The sequence below is a fragment of the Aotus nancymaae genome, unplaced genomic scaffold, assembly GCF_030222135.1.
Source record: "Aotus nancymaae isolate 86718 unplaced genomic scaffold, 86718_ANA_hifiasm-v0.15.2.pri h1tg000881l, whole genome shotgun sequence".
In the NCBI taxonomy this organism is placed as follows: Eukaryota; Metazoa; Chordata; class Mammalia; order Primates; family Aotidae; genus Aotus; species Aotus nancymaae.
This window is the reverse complement of record NW_026989297.1, coordinates 42501-49846: the sequence shown is the minus strand read 5'-3', so window position 1 is coordinate 49846 and position 7346 is coordinate 42501. Positions and strand designations below refer to the sequence as shown.

At 56.1% G+C, this 7346-nt stretch overlaps 1 long non-coding RNA gene across 1 annotated transcript in view; it reads left to right on the top strand.

Annotated features, from left to right (window-relative positions):
* Window positions 1–872: 872 nt before the first annotated feature.
* The window catches only part of LOC135273291 (uncharacterized), a 21043-nt gene continuing 14569 nt past the window's right edge, over window positions 873–7346 (top strand). The window contains exon 1 of the long non-coding RNA XR_010341081.1: window positions 873–938. This is a non-coding gene — a long non-coding RNA (uncharacterized LOC135273291). The remainder of the gene's footprint in view (window positions 939–7346) is intronic.

Here is a 7346-nt window from a genome sequence, read left to right as displayed (position 1 = left end):
GATGGCCAGGCTGGTCTTGAACTCCTGAGCTCAGGTGATCCACCCACCTCGGCTCCCAAAGTGCTGGGATGACAGGCGTGAGCCACCGCGCCCGGCCTGTTCCTTATCTTCCTTACTCTCTTTCTCTTTTCTTTATTTGTTTCTTTCCATCTCTCCGTGTGTGTGTCTTTCTGTGGATTCTGAAAGAGTCTCTTCAATCTGTACCACAGACCTCTGAGACTTTCGCTTTGTTGTGTTTTTCCTCCTTGTCGTGTAAAATGTGTTCGCTTATTCTTGTGGCCTGATGACGACATGAAGACGAATTGGGAAAGGAGGGAGTTTTTATTTCTGTGACTGCTGACGGGGAAACGGAAGGCCTGGAAAATATCGCCAGACCGACTCAAAGTTACAGAGGATGTCAGGGCCTGTATACCTTCCGAGCTCTCTGTGTACGTGTAACAGTGCGTATTCACCTCAAGAGGGAAGCGATTTTTTTTTTTCCTTTTTTTTTTTCCTTCCCCGCCCCCGGAGTCTTGCTCTGTCGCCCAGGCTGAAGTGCAGTGGTGAGATCTCGGCTCAGTGCGACCTCCACCTCCCGAGTTCCAGCGATTCTCCTGCCTCAGCCTTTCGAGGGCCTAGAGATGGTGGTTTCGTCGCGTGGACCGGGCTGGTTTGGAACTCCTGACCTCAGGCGACCCGCCCGCATCTGCCTCTGCCTCTGCCTCTGCCTACTAGAGTGCAGGGGTGACGGGCGTGGGCCGCTAGGCCCCGGCCTGCTTTTTCTTTTGTCACTAGAAAAGAAAATAGTGCGGGCCCTCTCGTGATCACGGTATAAACCCTTCTATACTGTGGAATACGGCGCGCGTGTGCGTGCGTGCGTGCGTGCGTACGTAGGTGCGTGTGTTTCTGTGTGTATTGCCGAGTCATGGTGCTTCCTTCCCCCGCAGGGGCTCCGCTCGGTTAGTTGTGGGGATAATGCCTGGGAGGGTGCCGGGCTGACACTTGCATATGTTGTCTTCGGGCGTCACCTAGCGGTCACGGTTCTTGAAGGTCTAGGCGGCATACGGGACGCTCTGGCCGCCCGCCCGCAGTCAGGAGCGATTGTGGCTTCTCTCCGCTACCCGCCGCCCCGCCCACGCCCCGAGCTCACCCGCCCCCGCCCCGCCCCCACCTTGGTCCGTCCGTCCGTCCGTCCGTCCGTCCGTCCCCCTCACTCCCTCGTTGCCCAGAAGACCCCTGGAGACCCTGGCTGGGCCCGATTGTTCTTCTCTTTGATCCGTTGTTTCCCTTTCTCTCTTCGTGTCTTTTTTTTTTTTTTTTTTTTTTTTTGAGACGGAGTTTCGCTCTTGATACCCAGGCTGGAGCGCAATGGCGCTGTCTCGGCTCACCGCAACCTCCGCCTCCTGGGTTCAGGCAATTCTCCTGCCTCAGCCTCCTGAGTAGCTGGGATTACAGTCACGCGCCACCGTGCCCAGCTAATTTTTTGTATTAGTAGAGACGGGGTTTCACCATGTTGACCAGGATGGTCTCGATCTCTCGACCTCGTGATCCACCCGCCTCGGCCTCCCAAAGTGCTGGGATTACAGGCTTGAGCCACCGCGCCCGGCCTCTTCGTGTCTTTTTAACCCATATGGACTCTGCTGCCTGGGTTTTATGGATGACAGCTCCACTTTAGGCCTTGCCGTTAGTGGGGACTTTCCTGATTCTCCTCAGTTGTAGTGAAAGCAGGTAGATGTCAAGAGCGTGCAAGTAAATGGCATTTCCCAGAAGTCATCGAATGGGTGTGGAGGAAGAAACATGCGGTGCCCCCCTTTCAAGGCAGCGATGCCAGCAATAATGAATTAGGTGTCATTGCTGGAGTCGGCTTGTTTCCTGAGTTGCCCTCCGTGCCCACCCCCACCCCAGGCTTGAAAACATTCTAGAATAACCCACTGTGCCTCCGTCCCTTCCCCTTCCTCTTTCTGTCCCCTTCTGCTTGCTCCCCTCGGTTTCTCTCGTTCCAGTCAGGCATATCCTCTCCACTCCACCCCCACCCCCACTCCTTAGGTAAATTCAACCACCCTGGCCTGGGCCCTCATAGTCATTTTTTTTTTTTCATTTTTAAGATAGAGTCTCGCTCTGTCGCCCAGGCTAGAATGCAGCGGTGTGATCTCTGCTCACTGCAACGTCTGCCTCCCGGATTCAAGCAATTCTCCTGCCTCAGCCTTCTGAGTGGCTGGGGTTACAGGCATGCGCCACCACGCCTGGAGAACTTTTTCCTTTTCTTTATACGTTAAAATTAAAGAAGTTTTTTTGTGTTTTTAGTAGAGACGGGGTTTCACCATGTTGGCCAGCCTGGTCTTGAACGCCTGACCTCAGGTGGTCCACCCGCCTCAGCCCCCCAGAGTGCTGGGATGACAGGCTTGAGCCTCCGCGTCCGGCTCATAGTCACTTTTAACGGTTACGTTAAGTGTAAATTTTTATTTTCCTGGCCAACATATTAGTAAGGTGGAAGGTGTGTCGTAGCCCCTACCTGGGCCTTACTATGCTTTTAGAGGATTAAAAAACAAGAAAATAGGCCGGGCGCGGTGGCTCAAGCCTGTAATCCCAGCACTTTGGGAGGCCGAGGCGGGTGGATCACGAGGTCGAGAGATCGAGACCATCCTGGTCAACATGGTGAAACCCCGTCTCTACTAATACAAAAAAATTAGCTGGGCACGGTGGCGCGTGCCTGTAATCCCAGCTACTCAGGAGGCTGAGGCAGGAGAATTGCCTGAACCCAGGAGGCGGAGGTTGCGGTGAGCCGAGATCGCGCCATTGCACTCCAGCCTGGGTAACAAGAGCGAGACTCCGTCTCAAAAAAAACAAAAAAAAAAAAAAAACAAGAAAAGATCTTTCTATCCTTTCTCCTTTTGTTTCTGTCTTCCTAATTTCCTTTTCCAGCTCTTTCTTTCTTTCTTTGTTTCTTTCGTGGTTTCTGTGTTTCCTTGTATTTTGTCTTTTTTTGCGACAGAGTCTCACTCTGTCACCCAGTTCTGTGTTTCTTTCGTGGTTTCTGTGTTTCTTTCATTGTTCCTGTGTTTCTTTCGTGGTTTCTGTGTTTCTTTCGTTGTTCCTGTGTTTCTTTCGTTGTTTCTGTGTTTCCCTTTTTTTTTTTTTGAGACAGAGTGCCACTCTCTCACCCAGTTCTGGTTCTTTCGTTCTTTCTGTGTTTCTTTCGTTGTTTCTGTGTTTGCTTTCCTTTATTTTCTTTTTGCGAGACAGTCTCACTCTGTCACTCGGTTCTGTGTTTCTTTCGCTGTTCCTGTGTTTGTTTGTTTGTTTGTTTGTTTGTTTCTTTCTTTCTTTCTTTCTTTCTTCTTCTTTCTTTCGAGACAGAGTCTCACTCTGTCACCCAGTTCTGTGTTTCTTTCGTTGTTCCTGTGTTTCCTTTTTTTTTTTTTTTTTTCTCCTTTTTTTTTTTTGAGACAGAGTCTCACTCTGTCACCCAGGCTGGAGTGCAATGGCGCGATCTCGGCTCGCTGCAACCTCCGCCTCCCGGGTTCAGGCGATTCTCCTGCCTCAGCCTCCTGAGTAGCTGGCATTACAGGCAAGCGCCACCATGCCCAGCTAATTTTTTGTATTTTTAGTGTAGACGGGGTTTCACCATGTTGACCAGGATGGTCTCGATCTCTTGACCTCGTGATCCACCCGCCTCGGCCTCCCAAAGTGCTGGGATTACAGGCGTGAGCCACCGCGCCCGGCCTAGTTCTGTGTTTCTTTTGTTGTTTCTGTGTTTCTTTCGTTGTTCCTGTCTTTCTTTCTTTCGTTGTTCCTGTCTGTCTGTCTGTCTGTCTGTCTGTCTGTCTTTCTTTCTTTCTTTCTTTCTTTCTTTCTTTCTTTCTTTCTTTCTTTCTTTTTCTTTCTTTCTTTCTTTCGAGACAGAGTCTCACTCTGTCACCCAGTTCTGTGTTTCTTTCGTTGTTCCTGTGTTTCCTTTTTTTTTTTTTTGTAGCTGGGATTACAGGCGCGTGCCACCGCGCCCAGCTAATGTTTGTTTTTTTAGCAGAGACGGGGTTTCAACATTTTGGCCAGGCTGGTCTCGAACTCCTGACCTTGTGATCCACCCGCCTCGGCCTCCCAAAGTGCTGGGATTACAGGCATGAGCCACCGTGCCCGGCCTCTGCGTTTCTTTGTCTCTCTTTCTCTCTCTCTCTCTCTCTCTCTCTCTCTCTCTCTCTCTCGCTGTTTCTTTCTCTCTGTCTCTCTGTCTCTCTGTCTTTCTTTCTAGACGGAGCCTTGCTGTGTCGCCAGGCCAGATAGTGTTTAGTACCGAATTTTATTTTCTCCATTTTCTGTCTTTTTCTTCCTTCCTTCCTTTCTTTCTTTCCTCCTCCTCCTCCTCCTCCTCCTCCTCCTCCTCCTCCTCCTCCTTCTTCTTCCCCTTCTTCTTCTTTTTTAATTTTCACCTTGATGCAGGTGGGCGAACGCTGAAAAAGGCATTAGCCTCTTCTTTCTTTCTTTCTTTTTCTTTCTTTCTTTCTTTCTTTCTTTCTTTCTTTCTTTCTTTCTTTTTCTTTCCCTCCTTCCTCCCTCCCTTCTGTCCTTTTATCTGTTCCTTTCCTTTATTCTTTCTTTCTTTCTTTGTCTTTTATACTTTCTTTTTTCCTCTCTTTCGCCCTTCTTTCCGTCATCTCTTTCCTCATTCTTTCTCTTTTTCATCTTTCTTCATTTTCCACCTTTCATCATATACCTTCTCCAGATTTTTTAAATTCTGTCTGTTTTCTCCATCTCCTTCCTCCCCGCTCCCTGCTTGCTTTCTTCCCTCCCTCCTTCCTCCATCTCTCTTTTTTCTATCCCCTCCCTCCCTCCCTCCCTCCCTCCCATCCCCCACCCCGTGTGGATTGTGAACGTGTCCTCATTCGGCGTCTCTCTGTCACCTGAACGACTCGCGCCCGAGTCCTGTGTGTTCTTTCTCCCTCCGAGATGCATCTCCAAACACCCACACGTCATGGGCTTGTCTTTTGACTCTGTCTCGGTCTACGCAGATACACGTTTGGAGGAGCGTTTCTGTGGGGTTGGGGTGGAGGGGCTGTGTTTTCGGCCTCGGGAAGACTTTCTCGACTCACGGTTTCGGTTTTGCGGTCCGCCGGCCGCCCTGCCATCCGGATGTGTCTCGGTGACAGGTTTGGGATGGTGACATGTCGCCGGTTTTCGGGCTCCATCTGGTGGCCGCTTTTATATGGTTCTCCTGGCTTCCAGAGCTCCGGTGGCAGCTGCTGAGCGAGGGGAGCGTCCCTGCTGTGAGCTAGGCAGAGCTCCGGAAAGCCTGCGGCTGTCAGCGGGGCTGTCCCTGTGGCGCCAGAGCTCTGGCGAGTCACTTGTGAGTCAGAGCACGGGCGTGCAGGGCTATAGAGGGGCAGGCTGTCGCCGAGTTTCCAGGCCCGAGCGAGGTGTGCGGGCTGCCGGGGCTGGTCGACCAGCACGCCGTAGCTCCCGAGGCCCGACCCGCGACCCGCGGGGACCCTCCGGGCATGGCGCGGGTGGCCGGGGACGCCCCTCCCCGGCCCTGTCGCGGGCCTGTGCGGGCCCTGGCCGCCTGAGGCACCCGCCGAATCTCTTTTCCAAGTTCTCGTGGGGAGTCGGTGGCCGTCCTGCGCCGTCCTCCCGGGGTGCCGTACCCGGCTGCGGTCCCTCTGCTGTGATACTTTTCTTCCAAGTCCGCGTTCGTAGTCGGAGAGTGGTCCCTGAGAGCGCCTTCGGTCCCTCGTGTGTCCCTCGCGTGTGAGGGGACGGCCGAATGGGTCTCGCTCTGGAGGCACGGGTCGGCCCCTGCGTGGCACCGGTGGCCCGGAGGGCGTCCCTGGTCTTGGGGGTCGACGAGACGGCCCTGGGTGCTCCGTGTGTGGCTGCGATGGTGGCCTTTTTGGGGACAGATGTCCGTGTCGTGCGTTTCTGAGTCGGTGGTGTGGCCGGTGACTCGACCCCCTGCCCCCCAGGGTGGGTATATCTTTCACGCTGAGTTTGAATTTTGGGCCACCGGGTTGTTGCTGACACGCTGTCCTCTGGCGACTTGTCGCTGGAGAGGTCGGGCCTCTGGATGCGTGGGGGTCTATCTGGTCTGGCGGTGACCTGGCTAGCCGGCCCTGCTCTGGCTTGAGCCGCCGGCTGGGGCCCGTGTGCCTTGCCTCTCACGCATCCGTCTGAGTGTCCCGGCTCCCCGGTGCCGCCCTGGGTGGGCCCGGGTCTCCTCTGACCCACCCGGGTGTGGTGGGGAGAGGCCGATGCGGGTGGGGGGCTCCCTTCCGCCTGCGCGTGCGCTCCCCGCTGCGGGCACCTGGGGCGGTCGCGACAACCCCGCTCCGTTGGCTCCGTGCCGTGCGTGTCAGGCGTCCTCCGCTCCCTTGGGGTTGTCCGCCGTCCCTTCCCTCAGAGCGGGGCTGGCCGACCGCGGGCTGTGGTCGGCTCGGTGGTTTGGTGAGGCTGGTGAGGTCCCGTTGCTCCGCTCTGGGTCTTGTTCCGATCGATGTGGTGACGTCATGCTCTCCCGGGCTGCGACCGTTCCGCGGTGGGCGAGGGACGGACCTTCATGGTGAATGGCTCCGCTCTTCTCACCCCACCCGCGGGGGGGCCCCGTGTCTCTCCTCTCCCTGCATGTGTGGGGCTTGTGGTGGGAGGCATTAGGGGTACGGAATCCGGCCCGACCTCGCCGTGCTTCTCCTGTCGTCTGCCTGGCGGGGGCGGCGGGGTCCTCTGACACGGCAGGCATCCCTCGCTCTCGCCTCCTGTGGGTGTTGCCTTGCGGGCGCGGCCCCCCTCCGCGGCGGTGGGGGGCTGTCCCGCCGGCCCGTCGTCCTGCCCTTGCCGGGGTGGTGCGAGCGTTGGCTCCGCTCAGGCCTTTGCGGTGCTCCTGGAGCGCTCCGGGTTTGTCACTCAGGTGCCCGAGGCCGAGTGGTGGTGGTGTTCCCGCCCCTGGGGCCCCCTCCTCCGGCTGCTGCCACGGGGGGTCTGCGTGTGGGTCCTGAGGAGGAGCTCAGCTCATTGGAGGGGGTGTGGTCGAGCGAGGTGCGCCTCTCCCGCGTGGGGTAAGGGGTGCCGCAGGTTTTCCTTCTCCTGCTGCCGTAGACCACGGCCCCCCCTCCCTTCCCCAGGTGTCCCTGAGCGCCTCCGTGGCTGGCCCGGTGAGGGGGCGACCGGTGGGTTGGGGGAGCGTGACCCGCCCTCGGTGAGAAAGCCTTCTCTAGCGATCTGAGAGGTTGTGCCTTGGGGTGTACCGGATTCCCCCGGCTCGCCGCCTCTCTCTGCGTTGTGGTAGCGCTGCCGTCAGCGATTGGATTCGCTCACGTGTAGGCAGAGTTCCCTCTTCTCGGTGATGGGAGAGAGAGGGGTCCGCCGGTCCCCGCGGTGGG